The sequence below is a fragment of the Molothrus ater genome, chromosome 7 (assembly GCF_012460135.2).
Source record: "Molothrus ater isolate BHLD 08-10-18 breed brown headed cowbird chromosome 7, BPBGC_Mater_1.1, whole genome shotgun sequence".
Taxonomy (NCBI): domain Eukaryota; kingdom Metazoa; phylum Chordata; class Aves; order Passeriformes; family Icteridae; genus Molothrus; species Molothrus ater.
Window position 1 is genome coordinate 8,535,080 of NC_050484.2, and position 22,439 is coordinate 8,557,518.

At 43.0% G+C, this 22,439-nt stretch overlaps 1 protein-coding gene across 1 annotated transcript in view; it reads right to left on the reverse strand.

Annotated features, from left to right (window-relative positions):
- Positions 1 to 22,439, reverse strand: part of TMEFF2 (transmembrane protein with EGF like and two follistatin like domains 2) — a 124,751-nt gene that overhangs the window by 58,681 nt on the left and 43,631 nt on the right. The gene's annotated exons all lie outside the window — the stretch shown is intronic.

Sequence of the window (22,439 nt, forward strand, 5' to 3'; positions counted from 1 at the left end):
CCACTTGCTTGTTGCTGTCTCATGCATATTCCTGCAGCTCCCACAGTGCATTTGATAAAAAATTAAAAGCGATTAGTCGAGGCCAGTTTCTCCTAGCAAATAACTCTAATGGTGTTACAAAAGGAATGGCTCACTGAATAAAACCCTATTGTAAGCTTTCTGAATGCTGACATGAAACAGCTGTGCTTATTGCACCATTGTGTGGTCCCCCTACAAAATTTGATGTTTGCCTGGTGTCTGTGGGCTGCCAGCACTGCAGATTTGGGTGCCAGCACCTTTATGAAGGTGTACAATGACCGGCACTGACAGTATTTGCCATTGTGAGGAAGAGTAGGTTCATTTAACTTGGCCAAGAGCTTCTCCTCATAAACAGCTTTGAGTAAAAAGCCAAAATAGCACATGGGGACTATTCATCTCTGCCTTGCATTAATTTAAAAAGAAGCCTCACTTCCTTGAGGAGAATTTTCAAGAAATAGATACATCTTTTTGGAAAAACATGCCTACAATACTGCCAAAGCTTTGGTGGCATCAGTCCCTGCTTTCATGTATTTCAATATGCACAACAGGACAAACAAAATAACCAAGTGGACATGGCCACAGCTGAGAGGATGCAATGCCATGGGTCACCAATCAAGGCAATTATTAAAGAGCCTGGAAGGAAATGACTGTAGCCCAAATTGCAAGGACCAGAAGATTTTTCAGGATCAAGGAGAAATAAAAAAAGATGATGTCTGATTCCTCCCTCAGGTTGACTTGCCTGGCCACACAGATCATTAACCTCAGCACTGTGTCAAGGTAGGTAGGAAGCTGCAGCCCAGGAAAGTGCCCAATATCTTAACGCTTTTCTTATTTGTCAGAAAACGGCCATCACAGGCTACCCTGAAGCAGAGTCACGTGTGAGCTGCTTCTGGCTGGCTGGTCCTGTGTGTCTAAAGTCCTGTAGATGGAATGTATGGACTCCATACATGCTGGAACAACAGTACCTACAAATTCTGTGAAGAAATACTGCACGAGGGGTGGGCTCAGTTAGAGGAATACGAGGCAGCGCTGCCTTCCTCTGTCAGAGAGATGTTACAGTTGGATATAAACCACAGAAATTACCCATCTGTGCTTTCCCTGACCTCTGCCAAGAATTCACATCCCACCTGAGGTTCTGAGCATTTTCATTCATTCTAGGCAGAGAGAAACCCACATCACTGAATTTACAGAAATTCAGTGAAAAAAATAAAATATCCAAAGCCATGCTTCCACAAAGCCTAAAATAAACAAGTCCCAAACAAGTGATGTGACTTTCCAGGGCTTTCCACAGTGAAAGGGTGCTTTTGCCAGCTTCCTACCTGGTGGAAAGATTAACAGAAGTCTTAAATGTGAACCCTTACAGCTACTCATCTTTCAAGAAACAGAATGAAAGGAACAAATATAAAACCTAAAAGAGCTGTCTGGCATCCACTTGGTGACTACTTCAGTTTTAAGATCTTTGTCACTTTGCTATTGATTTAAGTCTGTGTATCCCTTTGAATATTAGTATGGCTAGCAAGATAGCAACATCATACATAAAAATGTTCTTTATTCCAGAACAGATTAAACTCCCAGTGGTAAAAGAAGATTTAGGTATCTCTGAAGATTTCTTATCTCTGTGCAACATAACTCTCTAATGGTTCAGTGCCTTGGAGGGTCATATGAGATCACTTATCACATAAATCAAACAGGTGGCAGGCTATAAGAATGGAAGCCTATAGCAATTTCATGTCTTTGCTTGCAGACATCAAATCTATCTTTTAGGCAGACTATAGAGGAGATAATATTCCACTCCATTTAAGCCAGTGAAGAAACCCAAATCTGGATATTAACCAATTTTTGGGAAGCTGCTTCTGGTCTCAACCGCACCATAATTATCTTGGGAAATGACTGGTTTTAAATCCTAAAACATGGATGGCAGACACTGGTCCTGGTTTTAATTTAGACTAAAGCTGCTGTAAAATCACTCTGGCAATGGAAGGGAGTGCCAGAGCAAGTGAAAGTCCAATTTAGTTGAAAGTCCCATTTACATAACCAGCAGTGTGTAAAGTGGATCCACTATAAAAATGACTTGGATCTACCTTGGATGCAACAAGAGGAACAGAGTTTTCTTCTCCCTTCCCACTTTTCTTCCATGTAATACTCCTTTCTGTGGTGTTAATGCAGATTACACACATGTAACATAGAGCTGGAGCTGCCTTGGGGCTCAGGAGCATCAAGCTTGAGTGCCAAGCTCATTTCTTGAGGGGTCTCAAGTAGCAGGGTCTCAGAATGGGACAGTTCAGTGGGGAGCCATCTCATCACTGGGAGTGTTGAGATGGCTCCTGAGCTGCCTCCTCCTCCATCAGCTCAGTAGATCCCCAATCCCCCTTCACAGCTCCTGCCCCAGAATTTAATACTTTTGCAGTAGCACACCCTGATCTGAGCCTCTAAACTGCATAACCAGGGCTCATCCCTGAGTTTGCTCCTTTCCATGTGAGAACTCCCTTTAAAAACAAAAACAAAGCCAAAATGCATCTCAGAGCTAGTTAAGACATCCCTCCTGACACATATGAAGGTATTTCTGCCTTCCCAAGGCTGTAGGTAGGGAGTCCTTGGGTCTCTGCTGCAGCTGGGGGTGCACAGCAGTGCTGGCACCTAAAGAACTTGACAGAAGCTGAGATGAGGGCAGCTGCAAACCCTCCAAGTCTTGCTGGAGGGGATACAATATTTATGCAACACAGATCATATCTTTTACATAACCCTACTCTTCAACAAACATGAAAACATATGGCATCAGTTAATTGCATGAAAATATTTGGTAGGAAGACAATCTTTCAGGACAAATTGGAAAAAAAACCCAATCAAGCCATTTTTCCCCTTTTATTCCCATTATTAGTGGGTAGGTTGAAGCAGTGCATGAGTACTTAAAGCACTCCTTGGTTTATGCAGTGAAATAACTGTGCCCAGCACAATATCCATGAGAAACACCAGCAGCACTGCTGCTAACCTAGGCAGAAAGGCAAGGAGCTCTTGAATGGGTAGCACAGCCACTCCTGCAAGGGTGGCCAGCATTTAGGAGCAGGAACCTCCATGAACCAGGTCTGTGAATAAACAGGGGATCTACTTTTGTGCTGTCACCCAAAATTTACATGACTGGCAGAAAAAGCCTCCCAGACCTCCACTAACAGAACAAACAGGCTGAGTGTGACACTTCAAACTCAGCCTTGAGTTTGAAGCAGCAGAAAAGCATGGATTTGAATCCATTAACACCAGAACAATGCTGCCCTTCTGAGTATAATTTTACAGACGTGTTTATGATATAGGGGGAGCCACATGGCACAAAAGGTTTAAACATTTAATCTCACTTAGCTTCAATACACTGCATATACAGAAAATTGGAAGCCCAGCAGGAAAATGCCAGATTTCATTCTCACTTAGTTGTGATTAACCTTTATGAGCTCACTCGGAGTTCTGTCACCTGTGAAGTCACTCGGGGCACGCAGGCTGCAAAAGCCCTGGCTTGCTGCTTTGGCCAGGGGACCACAGCTGCTGAGCTTGAGCTCTCCAGGGGCTCTGCTGCCCAAAATGGGGGCACTCCCCTGCCCCAAATGGCAGTGCACCCTGCCCCTGCATTCCCTGAGTACGGGAAGTGTAAAAGGGACTGTAGGGAATGAATGACCTGGAAGGGAATCGTCCCTTTTTCTCCTGCAGCTGAGCCTTCTTGGCTGAGCTGGGTCCAGTTGAGAGCAGCCTTACCCCAGCAGACAGACACAAGGCAAACAGCTGATACATATCACACTTTGCAAATATGCTCTTTCTCATTAATACTGATTCCCACACACAAACACTTTGGCTATATTCACTGATTGCATTACCATTGCAGAAGTGTAATTAACAAATTAAAAGGGAGGATTGTGATTCAGTTTAATTTGGGGGAAATCTTTAAATAAATAAAATAAGAAAAGGAGTCTGATGAGTCTGATGTTTGAGGATCGTTACCCTCTGCTATTTGCTTTAATTCTTTGGACATGCTCTAAGAGAAATGCTTTCCCTGAAACAAACATGCCTGAGTAAGCTGCAGTGATGGCTACATGGGTACTTAAAGAAAAAACAGTGACAGAAACCTCACAGAAATTAAAGAAATCCTGACAGATGCTAGATCCAGATACGAGATTGCAAATGAAGGTGCATCATGATGGAGAAAGGAAGGGGGGAAATGCCAGCTGCAAGGTGGTCAGACTGATCTGAGACTGACAGCTTACTCACCCAAATTTATGAAAAGCAACACAAAACATGCACACTGCCTGCCCACAAGTATTTGTGGAAGAAGGGAAAGCAGAAAATCCCCCTTGCTTGCTGCCCTTTCAGATCCTTGCATGATAAAATAAGCCAGTTCCACTGAGTAAATCAATGTTTGTGAGAGCAGTCAAAACTCCTGAGCTAAAGTTAGACTGAATTTCTCTCCAAACACCAGCTGAGCACTCCTGGAAGAATGGCTGTGAAATGATACATACTGCCCCTCACATTTCTGCCAAAAACACCTTTCAGGTGATCTAATATTATGAGAAACCATAATCGTTAAGGATTGATCATGATAATATAATTTTCTGGATGGCTTATTAACCTACTAAGACATGTTTTTCTCTACTTCCCTTCATTAGCAACAGAGATAATTAGGTAAGGACAGAGTAGCAAAATTGATTATATGCTACTGCCAAGGGGGCCAGAGAATGTATCGTGGACATTCAGCATAATGTTCTCCAAACTTGAGGTGCATTAGTTTTAGTTAGTACCATAGCTATTTTCTGCCTTTGATACAAGGATTCTGTTACTGTAGATATTGTACGACAGGAGCTTATTTCTCTCATATGCCAAAACAGAATTTTCTTTTTCCGTTAAAGATCTTAGCCCAAAATGAGATGAGACAGGAAAACATCCCCTCTCTGTCACAGACAAGATGGCCAGGATACACAGAGCAGCACCATACCATCTCAGAAGGCTTTAAGCATTCACCCACATACACAGTAACACATTACCATATCAGAAGGCTTCAGTAACACCATCTCACTTCAGAGGGCTGCAAGCATCTGCCCTGCTTGTTCTTTAGCCCAAGCTTTAATACCTCTGATTGTTGATGCCCTGCACCTGTGTGCCCTCTGTTCCCTGTGGTGGTTGGTCAGTGCCCCTGGGCACTCCCTGGCTCATTGCTGTCAGTGCTGCTCACTGCTGCTCACAGCTGTACCACTGGGGATGAGGCTGGGCCACAGCCCCACTCCCAATCACCACAAAAACTGTGTGCCTACACCTCTCAAGTTGTCCTCTCCTTATTTCAGTCTCCTCATGAAAGCAGAGCAGCTGCAGAGCCCTGGCTGGGAGGCAAAGGAGTGAGTTATACTGTCCTCTCCTGGGCAATAAGCCCCAGAGCTCCAGCAGCCCTGCAGCATCAACTTTCCCCCACCATCCCACTGACCTGGCAAGTGCCTGTAAAACCCCAGAGAGACAAAGGCATCACAGCCATGGTAAACTTTAAAATATTGCTCTAAAAATGTGAGCAACTGGCTTTCCCTGAGCTCTCCCCCATGTGAGCAAGAGGCAGCTTTCTGTAGATAAATGCATTATAGGGAGCTGAAAAGAGTTGACATTACAAACTTGGCACTCTGATGGTGTCCTGTATGAACAGGGAAAGGGAGGATCTGCCAAAGCGAGAGCCAGACTTAATATAAAAAGCATCAACTCAGCATATTGACCTTATTTAAGCTCAAACAGCATAACACTAGAATACTTAACGCAAAACTGTCACAAATATTCTTTATTCTACATGCACATTAATGTTTTCTTTAAATATGCAATTCAGTTGATATCTGCAATCCCCCCCTTCTTCAGATGCAAAATCCAAAATAATGATTATATCAGTCATTGCTTAATACATTCAACTGTGGCCCTGATTTTCATGCATGAATGGTCATTTACATATCATTACCCATCATGCCATCCACTCAGATTTTTCTTTCTAAACAGAGTAATACATTTAAAGTTATCATTTTAAAACAAAAATGCTTAAAAAAGGGACTTCCATTTCTTGTTATCTTATCTGTGCTCTTAGCAGCTAATAGAGTGGAATATTAAAATGGAAAATTCTCAGTGTGTGTGACAACTGTCATAGTGAGAAGATCTCAGAGAAGAGGCAATTATCAAGGGATTTTTCTCAAATTTGGAAACACCAATAAATATGAACAGAAAAGCCGAAGCAAACCGACCAGAAGCAAAACAGTAATTATAGTACATTCCTGCATTTTCCTAACACAAGTCCTTGTTAGGGGCAAAGCAAAACCCATGTTAGCAAAATCACTGTGGACATGAGGCGCAGTTAGAAGCTTTGCATGAATAAATTACATTTTTTCAATTAAAACTGCCCATGCTCACAATAGAGGAAGGATTCCCCCCCCACCCTGCTACTTTTAAAGTAATTTTCTGCTATGTTTAATTAGGAAATTTCTCTACAGAAGGCAATGTGATAGAAGATTAATTCTCTATTTTCTCACCCACTGTGTCAGTAGACTCAAGTGGACACTATAAACCCCAGTTAAATACGGCGAGGATGATCGAGCACGGGGCTCCTTTTGAGAGGTCGCGTCCACAGACTGTGGATCTCATTTCAACCCAACAGAAATGAGTCAGGAAATGGTGTCTCTCCGTAGTGCAGCACCACAGAGGAGCCATTCCAAGAGCTCCATGGTGTGAGGGTTCACCATGCCAGCTGAGAGGGTTTGCTGTCATGGCTAATGACACCGAGCACCACCGGGTGAGAAATGGCACTGCCACAGCTGTCTTGGGTCTGCTGCTCCCCCTCACCACTAATAACTATTCCTCCAGCAGCCCCACCCTGTCTTACATCTTTTATGCCAAGTATGAAACAGCAGTTAAACAATAAATAATGAAATATTCGCTGGTGGGGAATATAGTAAAGTTTGGTTTGGTTTTTTTTTTTGTTTGAAGGGGAGAGACAAAGGGTGCAAACTGTATTTGTTTTTAATGAACAATGAAGGGAACAAGCTATTTACCCACAGGACATAAAACCCCATGAGTGGTCTCTTGCTGCCAATGCTGATTAAATATCAGGTTAAGGCTTTTTTAAATTGAAATCCAAGGCAGAGTAAGAACAATTACTTAGAGGAAACTCAGACCTACAAGATGAAGAACATGCAAGATATTACCCTTTGATGAAGAGGGCAAGCAATTTTCTCAGAAGTTTTACTAGTGGAGTGGCTGAACACCAAAACAGAGAAAGCATGAATGATTTAGAGGAGGAAACACAGACATGTAGCTGAGTATGGACTGAGAGCATTGCACATTGATTAACCAGGACCAGATTGTTATAATACAATAGAAGTTGCCAGTACAAACCTCCTGGGGACAGGAAAGGTCAAAACAGGACAACTGGCAGAGAAAATATGTAATGCAAAAGAAATTTAGAAGCTTCAATTCCAGTTTTATTCTGAGCTTAAAAAAAAAAAAAAAATCAATATTTTGGCTAGTCTGATGCCTATTTATTCCCCCACATTTTGACACATTTATAAGGCATTCTTATCCCGCTCTGCTTGATGCTGCTCTGGTTTCATGTAGAGAAATGCTCCAGCAGAGCATTTAAGAAGGGACAGCCACCTTTGCAGAGTCCAAGGGAGAGCTGCAAGGATGACAAGATTTAGAAAACACAGTTCTGTGGTGAGCTTAGGGGAATGGAAATTTTTTACTTTGGAAAAAAGGAAGACTGAAAGAAGACTACTTGTCTGATACAAAAAGGAATGTAAAAAAGGCTGCTATAAAAAGAGGATAGTCCATTGTTCTCCACATCCATTATTCCTGAGACAAGAAATAATTGACATAATTTACAGCAAAGGAGATTTAAGTTAGATATTAGGAGATTTTGTCCCCTCAACCTCTAATAATTACCGTGGGCTGGAACAGGCTGCACTGAAATGAAGCTGGTGTGCTCAGAGGTGGCTTCTGAGACCGCTCCATGCATGGTCTGAGCAAGGGACAGTCTAACTGTAGTTGTTCCCATCAGATTGAGGAGGATGGATGAGATGATCAGTTGAAGCTACTTCCAGAACTACGTGCCTATGACCACACCTTTCCTGCAAGCCCAGCCATTCCATTTCCCAGGGAATGGCTGGGCTCCATAGTGTGCACTTCTCAAATCTTCACTTGCACAAATTCCCACTAAAATCATGGCACACTTTTTGGTAATGTAATTAAAACATCTTCATGTCATTTGGGTGTGTGATGAATGCCCATGTATGGGGCCAGTATAAATTTTTGCATAATCTCTGAAAGTTTCTGACTCCTGCAAATATGGAGGATTTGGTCACACCTAAGACCTTGTGGTGAAGATTTCAGCTCATCCGATCCTGAAGAGGTAGGGGAGCCTACCTTCATCTTCCTTTCTTGGGAGGGAAGTTTATTCCTTAGACACAGTGGTTTGAATATATCTGTTCCACTTGACCAAGATTTTGTTCCATTATAATAAAACACCTTTTAGAGAAAAGGCATAGCCCTCTTTAAAACAAAGACACTTAAAAACAATTGTTAAATGGACTGCAAAATCTACGTTAATACAGAAATACAGGTAATGCATTTCCCAGAGCAGTCAGCGATGAGTTCCCAGTGTTAGCGCTCAGCTCGTCACCCTCACACCAAAATGATGCTACCTGTGGTGACTGCGCCCTGATGCGGAGATCAGGAGGTGACAGAAGCAGTGAAGCTCCTAATGCCAGCTCCAAATCTGGGGACAGGAAAGCTGGGAACCTCAGAGAGCCCTACTTCCAACCAGAGCAGTGCCTGACACTGAATGTGGGTCAGGAGCCTCGATGGCCCGTGCGAGAGCCACACAGTGCAGAGGGCTCACAGGGGGCTTTGTTCCTTGTCCCCAGGGCTGCACTTTCTGCACAGCACCTGCCAGAGGCACACACAAAGTCTGTCCCCTCTGCTCCTGCTTCCAAGCACTGAGCAGCCCTTCCACAGCCAAGGCAGCCTCTGATGGTTCCTCAGCCTCGGGTGCCCACTCCATGCAGCTGCTGGGGGCTACACAGGATGTGCTTTTGTTCCCCTCATTTTCCTTGGAGAGCAGTCAGGCCCAGGACAGGATTCCAGCTCATTTGCACAGTGATAACACAGCCTTCCAGAAAGCAAATCCAAAGCAATGGACTGGGTGCAGGCACATCCATCTGTCATCTCCAAAAAGCACACGGGTGGCCTGTGAATGCCTGGTCACTCCTCTAATTACCTGTTAAAGCTGAATGGGCAATTTTTAGCCCGAAGTACATGAAATGTGTGAACATTTTAATGATGCACAAAACAATTAGAACATTACATGCACGGTTCCTGATCACCTTGAGATTTTCTCTCTACTTAGCGCTGGGGAAACTCAACCTCTATAACCCTGCTAGAGCAAGAGGGCACAGCTAGAATCAGGAAACAGTGAGCAGAATAAATTGCAGCAAGGCAGGCACTTTTTAAAACACAACTTTTCTTTCCACAAACTCTTAGATAATGATAGAAAAAATTCCACATTGAATTCTGATGTAAGAAAAGAAAAAAAAAAAGCCAGAACAATAGATGTGTCCCATGTGACAGCCAGGAAAAATGAAGGGTCTGATTCAGGTCCTGTTCTAATCAACGGGACTCTCTCCATTACCTCTGCTAACAATCCCACTAAACCCTTTATGTCTGGTTGAGTAGATAGAGCACAGAGGTAAGAAGAAAGGAAGCCTAGCCACTGAAATGGCAGCAAAGCATCAGGTAAGGCAGTCAGATTCTCCATGCATAGCCAAGCAATGTAAACATAGCTAAGCAGTGCAATTTGATGTGCACATACAGATAGGCAGAAAAAAAGGATCTGGCCCAGTGTGGTAGGGAAAAGTCTTCAGTTATCACATTTAAGTATTTGCTATAGAAGATGCAATGCTGTTCTTGCTCAAGACACTGTGAAAATTTGGCTTCAGGAAAAGCCCTGGGGATAAATTCTACCTGGTATGTGCCTGCCTAAAATGCAGGAACTGCTGTGGCCCCAGACACACAGCAGGATGAGGAAGGAGGGTGTGTGCCTCCTAGCTCATGGAAGGGAGGTCAGCTTTCAGCTCCTCTCAGGTGGGGCCCATCAGACTTCAGGGGAGCAGAGCTGCCTCCTAACATGTTGGGGCCAAGCCCTGTGTGTTCACCATGAAAATTTCTTAGGAAAAGCTACTTAGCACATGGGAGATGTGGGTACATTTCTTTTCAAATCCTGTTCAGAGAGAAAGAAGCGTAAACATCACCTAACCCAACCATTGCTTTCAAGTACCTTATTTTCACACTGAGTTGCTATTAACTATCCCCGTAGAATTTTGTTGTAATTACATGCAGTAAAAGGAACAACCAGGTAATTACCTCAGACTCTGCAATAACATTTCTACATTAAAATGTAAGTGCAAGGTGCATAGCTTGTATCCATGTCTCAACCATAGAAAAAACAGAGAACTACTCATTTGAGGGGAAAACCACACATTAAAAAACCCTCTGGCAGCTACCAGCACTGTCCCTGTTCAGGCTGCTCATAACCCCACTGACAGCAGTGCGTGGTTTTGAAAACAACCATGTGTGTTTCCAAGGGATGTTTTATCCTCCTTGGGAGCCTGGCACCCTGAAGCATACACAGGAAAGCTTAAAAGAGTCCATTTATATGTGGAGAGAGGTAGTGGAGAAATCATCTTTCTGACCCTGGTCCCTGAGCATGCCACGGGCTGGATTAACAGGGGCTGCCAGCTCCTTGCACTGCTCTCAGGCAGCACTCAAAATCACTGGGGGCAAGGTGGTGTTGGATTAGCCACATTTCACCTCCACAGGCTTGTCTTCCACGTTGAAGAATTTTCTGCCTTTCATGAGCTTTTGCGCTTCATTTAAGCCCTAGATAAAGCACAAATAGCCTACAGGAGTAAACTTTACTCTCTACCTGTCAGAATAATTTCCTACCTGAATTAACTTGTGAATACACCTTAAAAAACCCAGACACATTCTTCTCTGTAGCCTGATTATTTGCCTGCTTTATTTTCCAAATGCCTTCTTTAAGCTGCTTTCCCATTTTGGGTGCAAGTGGAATCATGTTAATACACTGACAGAGCGAAGAGCAAACACAGGCTCAGACTTTATGTGGTGTGTGTGATCTGGTTTACACACTGGTTTACACCCTAGGCATGACCCACCCCTTAACAGTAGTCACATGGGCTCTGTGCCTGCCTAAAGTCCTAGCACCTGAATGTTTTGAAGACATCCTGCTATGAGCTCTCACCATGGAATTGAGAATTTTCTCATCCTTTTGCATCAGCAGCAAAAAGCTCCCCCAAAAAGTCCAGCCTGGCTGAGTGGGAGGAGGAACTTAGGGATGCCCCATCACAAATCTCAGGAAGACACTTCAAAGAGCAAAAATGAAAGAAACGAAGAAAAATCGTTGGTTAAATATCACTACTCAAAATGCCAGCAGCCCCGATGAGCTGCAGCCCTCCAGACAGAGGTGATTCATAAAAGACCCACCATCTGATAAGGTCTTCTTTCAGCTTAACAAAACTTGGTGTCTGCATCACATCTCTTATTCTGGGATTTCAAACAGGCTCCCCCTGCCCATTCCATGGGGGCTGGCATTGTGCTTCCTGCGGCACTGTGAGAAGGTGGTGGCAAACCCCCACTGCCCTCCACCAGCTCTGGGCAGCGCCGCCTTTCTGATCACACTGGTCCAACAAACCAGAAACAATTATCAGCTTTGATTTCTGCTTCCAGGTTTCTTTTGAATCTGAACACTCATGGAGGACAGCACAGGCTTTTGCATCATGCCCAGAATGTGAACAGGCCAGAAAATCCCAGCTGTCCAAACCAGAGCTGGCAGCCCTTTCTTTCCTAAGATAACTATGGCTGTAGGAAGTTCACTAATGGTCTTGCTTTTGGGCAGAGCAGAACTCATCCTCTGCCCTCCAGCCTTTGGTGGGAGCATCAGTGGCACGCCATGGACAGCTGCAGAAGTCAGGGGAGGGCTGGGGAAGTCAGGGTGGGTAGCAGGAGTCCATCCGAGAGGATCCCAGCTGCACCACAACCAGCATCCACCAGATGCTCTCCTAGCTCCCAGTTACCACTTTGTTAACGAAAACACAGATCCCCTTTTCTGGTCCTACTATCACAGGTAGTTTAATCAAAGAGCTAATGAAGCAAGTGGGAAAAACAAAGCCATGCATTGTGCTGGCTGCAAGAAAGATGCTTTAGAGGAACAGAAACCTCCAGTGACCTGACAGTTGGCGGCTGAGCTGGCTGCAAAGTGGGCGACCCAACTCTGCCAACACAATGGACCACTTCCAGGAGCTAAGCCTGCAAAGAGCTCCAAGGGCCCGCCAGCATATCCAAAGCCTTGCAGCAGAGCACAAAACACAGTTCTCTCTTATCTTGAAGAACCTGGTCTTTATCACTTTTAAATCAGGCACAGCCTTCTTCATCACATCCTTATCTGGATCTGGGTTCACTTTCTTCACCATTTCCCATCTCAGAGCCCTCATGGACAAAAGCTCCACATCTGCCCCTGTACAGTTTTGGTCTGCACATAAGGAATGGCTCCTCTCAAAGACCCCAACCCAACTTTCAAATTTCCACTTCTTTCTTAGTTCATATATCTAAAATGGGATTATTTTATGGGAATCATCTCCCTAATGTCTGAGCAGCTTCATGGCCTTACACTGTGCCTCTCTGATTCATTAATGCTGTTGTTTTCCTAACAATATTTCCGTGCTAAAATGAAATTCACACACTTTGCATCCCATGAACATTAAAGACTTTTCAGGGAATAAATATAATTGCTCAGCACATCAAGTATGATTGATCCCTCTGCATTTCCTGGTAATTACCCTCAAGAACAGGGTGCATTAGACACTCTCAGCTATCAGAAGTAGTGTCTAGAGACTTGTGGTCAGGTTTACTAAAATACTCCCTGCAGTATGTGACTTATAAGACATATATGCATATCCTACTTAAGTGGATTCCACTTTGCTCTTGGACCTGCATCTGGCCAAAGGAAAAACATCCATTAAGCTATTCTACCAAACTACCATTATTTGAAACAAAGAAAAAAATGCAATCACTGAATCACAGAATGCTCTGAGTTGGAAGGGACCCACAAGGATCATTGAGTCCAACTCTTAAGTGAATGGCCCATACAGGGATCAATCCTACAGCCCTGGTGTTATTAGCATCGTGCTCTAACCATCTGAGCTAATCTCAGTGGCATATACACCATTATGTTTTTCTATCAGCTTCTACTTTTTTTTTTCTTACTTATTTTATTCCTGCCCTTTACAAAATACATTTGCAAACAGAAGCTCAAACTTAGATAGGGGATATTAACATGTACAGATCATCTATATTCCCTCTGGAAACATAAGATTTTGTGCTGATTTTAGCTGAGGTACAGTTAATTTTATGCACAGTGACTCATAGGGCTGTATTTTGGCTGGTTGGGGTTAAACCACTACTGCTCTTTCAATGGCTACTTTTTATTTACAATATAAATAGATTAACAGAAGTTATGCAGTATCAGAAGCTTCATCTCAGCCTGTGGTCACAGGTACTTGTCTTTTCCCTCTTCTTTCAGCAAGTACTGACTGTCTCTGCCTCCCTGACAGGTCAGAATAGGCTCTTCTTGTTCTGAACCTATTCCTATTTAAACACTGATGCTGAAATACACTCCTACTTACCAAGCAGTACTATAACTTTGGCTTTGAATCATGTTATTTCTCATGCTTCTAAAACAGTGGCAAATCTAAGCATCTGAGTAAATGCTATCCCAAATAATTTGTGGTCTTTCACCACTGCCAAGGTGAAATGGCACACCTGCTATATGCTTGCTTCTCCAGTATTTGGTTCAGAACCCTTTCAAAGCCAATGAGGACATTAAGCAGTTGAAAAACATTATAGTCAGCTTCAAAAATCCTTGCCAGGGTCATAAACACCTTGTCTCTGTGAGCTACTCTTCTCTCTTGCTACCAGTATCCAAATGGATGGATCTAAATAGTCCAACTAGCTGAGCTCTAAATCACATCAAAGGTATCATTAACAAATGGAAAAAATTATACAGGTCATTCTTGGAGACATTCAATTTCCTGCAGCCTATCTGCATTCCTTCTTCATATTCTTTTGGCTTGAGATCCCTGAGACTTAATCAGAGCTCAATGATTTATTTCCAGGCAGTCTTTGGTAACACTGTTCCTTTTTTATTTATCTTCTGCAACTGGTCTAGTGCCAGCAGACATTCCCCAGCACCTATATAATGTTTCAGTGCACTCCCCAGCACATATATAATGTTTCAGTGGATTCCCTAGCACCTATATAATGTTTCAGTGCATTCCTAGCACCTGTATAATATTTCAGTGGATTCCCCAGCACCTATATAGTGTTTCAGAACACTGTTCCCTGGTGTCTACTTTGCAAAAGGCCAAACCTCCTTCATATTCCGCCTTTCCATGCTGTTCTGGCTGAGCCTGTTTTTCCACACTGTCCAGCTGGCCCATAAACCAGTCCTGAAATCCTGGACAGGCCTCATGACACCAGGGCTTTTTCCTTAATTGCTTCCACAAATTTTGAATGTCACGATTGCCTCTTACTTTGGAGTTAGATGGGAAGGAGGGAAGGAGTTAGATGGGAAGGAGGGAACCATAACCTCTGCTGTCTACTCAGATCATTATATTGTTGCAGATCTGTTTTTTCAAACCTTTTAAGTACACTTGAATTCATAGCAATTTTGTACCCTGCTCCACTGAAAAGGCTGAGGGGTGCAGATGATGCTTTCAGACTATTGCTAATACATTTTTCTTATCTTTGGATACTCTAGCACCCATCCTCATGCTTTAATTGGGTTTGCAATTTTAGGTGTAAAAATTATTGTTCCACATAGCCATCTGTAAGCTTCAAAGCAAACCTCTCTGCTACTAGATGAAGAATCTGCTAGAAAAATTCTGCTAGAAGAGAAGCAAAGATGTCACCTTTTGATCACATGACAGCAAATTCCACCATTAGTATACAAGAGATAAGTGCCACCCAAAAAAACCCCACCAAAGATCTCATCCTCTGATGAGTTGTCCCTTGAGCCTGAGGAGCTTTGTTCTGGTGAGATGACTACAGTAACCAAAATATAGCTACCACATTCTCATCCACCTGTCACTTGCTCTCAAATCTGTTGAATGCCCCAGAAAAACTCATCAGTATCATCCTGGAAACATCTACTCCCAGCACACATTAACCTGCAGGAGCAGCCATGTGAGTCCTGAGCAAGAAAAAAGGGGTGGCTCTGCACAGGAGAACAGTGGTTGCTGAATGCTGGAGGCAACAGAAGTGGACAGGATGGTTTTGATGGCCATTTATGGTGTCTCACTGGTCTTAGTTGCCCTTTTTAGACCCTAGCTTTCTTTTGCAAGGAGTCTGTATCTGCATGGAACATTTTCTAGAGAGAAAACCACTGTCCACATGTCACATGAAGAGACCTAAGCATGGAGGTTGTGCTGAGGCTGCTCATTGTGCGGACACTGCAGAGCTGTCTATTCCCACTGCCCAGCCATGGCTTGGCAGATTTGGCCTCATTCTGGGGCCACAAAACTGGGATTTTCTCCCTTTGCACATGCTGAAGGTAGGAGCTGGGTTTATGCACCATACGCCTTCCTTGTATAGGACCAGAACACAGCCACTCTCAGCACAGTCTTTGGAATAGAGTCTGAGCTCAGCTTGGCAGAAGCCCAGGCTAACATTCTCACTACCAGTCACTGTTCCTCTGGAAGCATCCTCTATGGAGCAGAAGGCTTTGAAGGCTTTGAAGAAGACAGGGCTTGTGGCAATGAAACAGGGTAGACATTCCACAGGCAGGTAAGAAGAAATTACTATGGCAACACCACTCTTCGCTAGAGGTGGAAGAGCTGTTTCCAGTAGAGCAGTGTGTTCCATAAGGGCTAATGTAAACTTGTGTTCACAGCTGGAGAATACCTGAGAAAAATAGCTGGGTATGGAGATAACTAGAAAATCAGCCTGTACTGCCAGAAAACACAGAATAAAATCACAAAGAATACCAGGACCCCCATCACCAGGCTTTGGAGGAGCAATGCTAACTACATCAACATTTGTGCCTTGCCCAACTAAATAAGACCGTACATCTTCAGCTGTTAAAACTGCCAACTCATTAAGTTCAACTATAAAGTTCATATTTCTATGAATTTTGCATTTCTAAGGGAATCCAGACTACCAGCAGCAATTTAATAAATTTATAATAAGCACATCCAGGCCTACTATAGCAGCAATGTCTGGGTAGCAGTTCTGCATGCTCTGAATACAAGTGGATATTAAGAGAGCCAAGAGCAAGGTATCATGGTATTTAAAAAACAAAACCACCTCTGCCTATGATTCATTTCACAGACTTCAGTGTTTCATGAAGCAAGGCACATAGATGAGTAAATAATCCTTGTGGGCTCAATTTGAACCATTTGTAGAAATGAAGAAGGGTGGGCACAGTATTTCCTTGGGTAGGGAAGGAAAGTCATCACATTAGGGAAGGGGGCTGGCTCTGTGTGAATAAAACCCAGCTGCTACTGAATATATTGAAACATGATCTGAAATCAGATTTGCAGTCGGGCTGCCAGGAGACTGAAGAGGTCAGCTGTTTGTTTTATAAACTGCCAATGTTTTCCCCTCTCCCTGCCTGCTCCAGTCTCACTGGAAAGCAGCATGATGGATGGGAGAAGGTCTCCCTGCTCCCAGAAACCCCTGCAACACAGGCTGTGGGCAGGCTGTCACCTCTGCCTGCCACTTCCACCAGGACAAGGAACTACAAAATATGCTTGGTGCCAAGGGTCCCTGATTGGCCCCACATTCAGCACAAAGCCATCGTTATCCTCGCTCCTTGGGCCATAATTGTTACACCCATGGCCTTCTAATGACATTTATAAGTTGTGTTTCAGATCATATAACACTGCTTGTTGAGTGGCAATGCTGCACAGGACAGGAGACAGCCCTGGCAGGAAAATGCCTGCCCCTTCTGCAGGCAGCAGCTCTTCTGTAAGCCCTACAGAAAGGTGCTTGCTCAGACAGATCAAGCACCAGGCAGGTTATCAGCCCATGAACAGGGGCCACAGGCTCTCAGCAGAAAAGGGAAAAAAACTTCCCCAGTCTGAGCACATGAAAGCTTGAAAACTTTCAGGCTTTTTGGTTGAAAGGTGGCTTTAAGCATCTCCCCTCTGAAGAGACTGGCAGAATAAAGACACTGTTGGGAGCACTTGAGCTTTCTGCTCTCAAACTCGCTGAAGTCCACAGGGAGCATTCTGTTGTCTTTGGTCAGCATTGGATCAAGCCACCGATGCCAGCAAAAGCCATCCCAAGAGCAGAATTTCCTGTGCTGGTGCAGTCTGCCTGCATCCCACAGGAAAAAAAATCAAGGAGAAATAAAGAGAATTATCTGAAGAGAAAATAATCCTGAATTTACACATGGGCAAAGCACAAAGCTTTGTCTTTATTACCTCTCTCCCTAGGCAGATTTTTTATTTCCTCTTTCATGTTCACCCTTGAATTCTCTGCTTGCTTTCGGGGAACATGGGCAGGTTTTGACTCTCACAGTAGATATTACCAAGAGAACAATAAACAGGTGATTTTCACCTTCAGGTGCCTGAAACCTCCTTTAATGTTTCATTACAAGCACATACAGCGGGCTGGCAGTGCACACAGTGCAACTTGAAAAGAACTGTGGGTCGAAGTATCTCACAGCAGAATATTACTGTGGATTTAGTGCTAATTCCAGCTTTATTCCCTTCCTAATTCCTGTATCACATAGCCTTATCTACAGAGATAAAGTCCCTTGAAGTGCAATTGCTTTGATGCATGGATGGTAGACTTTTGTCAAAAATATTGTAAGATTTGCTTAGAAAACAATCACCACTGTATTCAGGTCACAGTCCACTCCAAACTCCCGTAACAGGTCTCAGTGCAAACAAGCAAAATCTTCCCTTGGCTGCCTACAAAAGTCCCATTTCAGACAAGGCTGTAGCATACAGGACATTGACCTCTTGCAGTGTTTGGAGCATGGCCATGCTTCCTTAGAGCTGGGACCATCACTACCAGCACAGCATGTGCACACCACGTAGCTGATTCCCTGAGTGCCTTGGAGTATCAGTGTCCCTGAAGGGCACACTATTGATCCACAGCTAGGTTATGTTACTTGCTTGGCTTTGGCATCCTTGCAGCAAAGGGCTGTGTTTCATGCACACTCTGCCTGGGCTTTCAGGAGCTCTTCAACTCAAATCATAGTGGTGCAAAGCATAGATCTTTTGATGTCAAATCCTGTATGATTTTACAGCTGGCAACAAAGAAAATTTACATTTACAGCTGACAGCAACTTTCAGCCAGAAGGATTTCAAAGCACTTTAAAAACTATCACTCAAAACAAATAACGCTGAATTAAGATATTTCTGGGTTGAAATATAGAAAATATTGAACAGAACTACTCAGCAGCTTGGGGTAAAAGGTGAAGAATATGCCATCCAACTGAATGAGTGCAATGCAATTTTAGTTAGGCAGGATGCAACTACAAAAGCTGGAATCTGGCCAAGCCACCAAGGTTAACTACTCTACTTTTTCCAAAAGTATCATGGGATTTTTCTAATGATCATAAGTTAATGATGTTGTGTCTGAAAGTCAGCACCTCTCCCCTTACAGTGGCCTTTACAATCATTTAATAGCAATGGCCCAATACCAGATCCAGTGAGAAAACCCCAAATCACCATTCCTACCATCTCAGAAATGTGCTTATCTTAGAAAATTGGGTTTGGAAGGCACCCAGTGAGCCACTAGGTCCAGGTCTCTAGAATCTCAAGAAAGATCACACATATAATGATATCACTGATAGTGAGTCTAGAAAGTTTGATAAACCTTTAAGACTTACTTCAAAGTTATGAACACCTTAAACTTAGTACCTATCACAAAAGGAGCACACACATAACTCAAGGAGGACTATTAGAAAATCAGGCATGATGAGCCAAAGATGGGCATTAACACAACAGAAACTTTATGTTGTTTGAACCAATTTTCCTATCTTCAGATATTGATGTTGGTGTACAGGTCATTGGCTGAAAAAGGTGGCAAATAAATAATATTCAATTTTTAGTTTGCCACACATGCTTTTGGATTTATCTTCGTCAATCAATTTCTTTTAAATGAACTTTTAGACCATTCACTCACTCAGGAGGTAGCCTGTGTTTTCAACTGCCTGCTAGACAAATCATTAAAAATGAAATGCAGAATTTAATTGTGATAACAAATGAAATGGAAAAACTAGAAATAAAGAAGTCCTTTATAATGTCCCATTCAAATCTTGAATATTGATCATGAGGACCAAACCTTCAGGAACGACTTGTTGGTGAACATGTACAACATTCTCTTCTACCAGATCCCAAACCTGCATGTGTCAGTAAGCCCTAGGGTATGATCTACCAAAATCCACAGAGGTTTTTAGGTTGGTTTCCCTGCGCTTTGACCCTCACGTAGCAGATTACAACAGCTTACCAGCTGCAGAACAGCATTTGCACAGCTCGTTGGCTCACACCCCTTTGTGGAGTGTTGATCTGATTAGGTAAATGAGATATTGTGACTGACCTTCTAGGAAGTTTTGGCCTATGCTTCTCTTGTGCAGGATATAAGATAAAGAAATCATAATAGCCTGTGATTGCCTGGTCTCAAAAATAATGGTATTCTAAATCAAACAAAAGCAAAACAAACCCAGCTCAGAGAAGTTGGGGCAATTCTCAGAGAGGAACTCTGCCAGCCATGAAGATCTCTACTGCCATCAGTGAACTGAGCACCTAGCCTAGAGGATCATATTGTGTTCATTCATTAAATTCTAAGCAAACCACACAACAGCTAAGTGCTAAGTGTTATTTTTAACACTTAGCCCATTGTACCATCATTTGCCAACAGTTACTTTTTCTTGATGCTAACAACTAACTTGCAGGCCTTGTGAGAACTTAATGGGACTGAGACTGGAATCAAGTTTGCCAGAAAATTCAGGTTCTGACACATTTTAAGGTTGCTAGTAGACAGTTCTTTGACTTCTCACATCTTTAATTGTTTACAGGTGAAACAGCAAATCTGATCTTTGCTCTTATGCTAGCTGGAAGTGAGCATACATTTGCGAGTATCTGGTGAGAATTTTTCATCTGGGATTTCATTTCCTGTAGATGAAAAAGCTATCTTCTGGTCCTAACACTCTGATCTTTATTTGATTAAAAGGATTCATTCTGATTTCTTTCCCTGTGATATTGCATAATATCACGGTGCCCTGTCTCTTTTTTGAGATGTCTTCAAAGGTCACTGCCTGGCCCTTCTCCGAGTCCCTCACCTCAAAAGCACCATTGTAGGCACAGGGCTGATTTTGCTCAGTCTTGAAATATGTGAAGATGTTTAAGTATGCAGGCAATGCAGCCAAGCTATATTCAAAGGTCTCTTCTGTCATCTGAACTGAGAATCTAAAACCTGGTGTTAATATTAATCAAAACCGGTTTATGAATGTAAGTTCCCGCTGAAAACAGAAGGATGTGCATATTCTCTTAGCTTGGATCAAACCTTCGATGGCTGAAATATTTTTCAGCTGGAGACACCAAACAGAAACAAAAAGACATAGAAGAAAACGTGGTTGTTACACTGCCTTTTCTCTCAGCAAGGAGGGTTTTATAGCTGTGCATTTGGAGAAGGAAAAAACCCAAACCCCACAACGTTTATGTACCTTGGTATGAGTGCAATAACTCAGTAATAACCAAGCACATAAAAAAGGAGCACACAAAAGGCTCCAGGTGAAACTCTCTGCTGTGCAGATTGCTTGTCTGCTTTGCTGGGTCACCCTCCAGCTCTCTGCAAGGCCTGGCAGAGGGAAGGGATCTCACTCAGGCTCTGCCCATTAAAAGCAGCACTGACAGCTGTCTTCAGACACAGCTCCGTGCTCAAACCCAGACCTGAACACAGCCACCAAAGGCAGCACAGACAGAGCTAATGTGCTTGGTGAATAGATGGATGGATGGATGGATGGATGGGTGAAAAATGAAACCATAAGAAACTAAATTTCACTGAAAATTTAACGCTCCTCCAGGAGAAAAACATCCTTAACCCAAATGTGGCATTCAGTGCAGAAGTTTCTGCTTTCAGTGAAAACTTTTGGATTTTTTGGTGCAAGAACTCAAGCTTATATTCTTATTTGGGTGACTCTAACTGTACATTACACCACAGTGCAGGCTCACTGAAAACATCTGACTTTTACAGAGGCTCTTCTAGGGGGCAGCAGACCCTGCCCTCCATCCCCAGCTGCTACAACACATTTATTCTGTGCTAGGAGCAGGTGAACAGGCAAAAGCTGCAATTCACTGGGCATTTTTCTTATATTAGAGACATCTGGGATCCAATTCTGTGCTACATATTATCCTAGTGTGGCAATGCCAGTAGGGCTGGTGCTTCTGTATCTCTACAGACTGTGAAGGTGAAGCAGTATTTACTCTCTAAAAAAGAGTATAATTACAGACCTGTGAAGAAGAGCAAGGCAGAAGAATAAGTCTTTGTATTTAAAAACTAAAACTATCTGGGGATGGCTGAGAACCCATGTTCATTAAGATTATTAAATATAAGACCAGGTTTTTTGTGACCAAGGCACTGGAATAATTTTTTAAAAGTGAAAACAATACCAAAAATCAAAGTGTAACTTTACATCTGGAAAATAGTTTTTCCTTTCCCATCTTTTTTTTCCTAAGCAATAGACTCTGACATTTGTGGAAGCCTTGCTTAGCAGAGCTTTCTAGGAATCACAGATTGTTCCGCTTCTCATTGTATCATAAACTTTTTTTTTTTTTCTTAATTTTGGCATGTAAGCAGATGATCTTAACAGTGAAGTGGTTTTGACAGCACAAGTTTTAAACCTCCTAGCAAACAAAACATTTCTGTCACTGCACCTCCTTTCAGAGGTGGCTGGAATTGATGTGGCCCATACCCTCACATCCCGAGCAGTCATTCAAAGTGGTGTGTGTACCTTACACTTATGTGTATCAAGTGAGATTAACATGCCAAAATGCCAACTGAGCCACCCTAAACGTGAAGAGCATGCAATCAAAAATGGAGCTGTCACCTGGCTCAACAGTTCTTCAGACACCAATTTAAGGAAAAGCTAAGATTATAGAGAATTTAATAAATCCCAGGGATGTCTCACTTCCCCAGAGGGAACAAACCAAGCCCAAGCCCACCACTGAGCTCTCGTTGTCTTACATCATACAGTGGGGACCTTCCTCCACCTGCCATTTCTTGCTTCTAGAAGTTATCTGCCTTATTGGGGATTTGATCCTTTCCATGCTGTCTTACAGCCTGTCTCA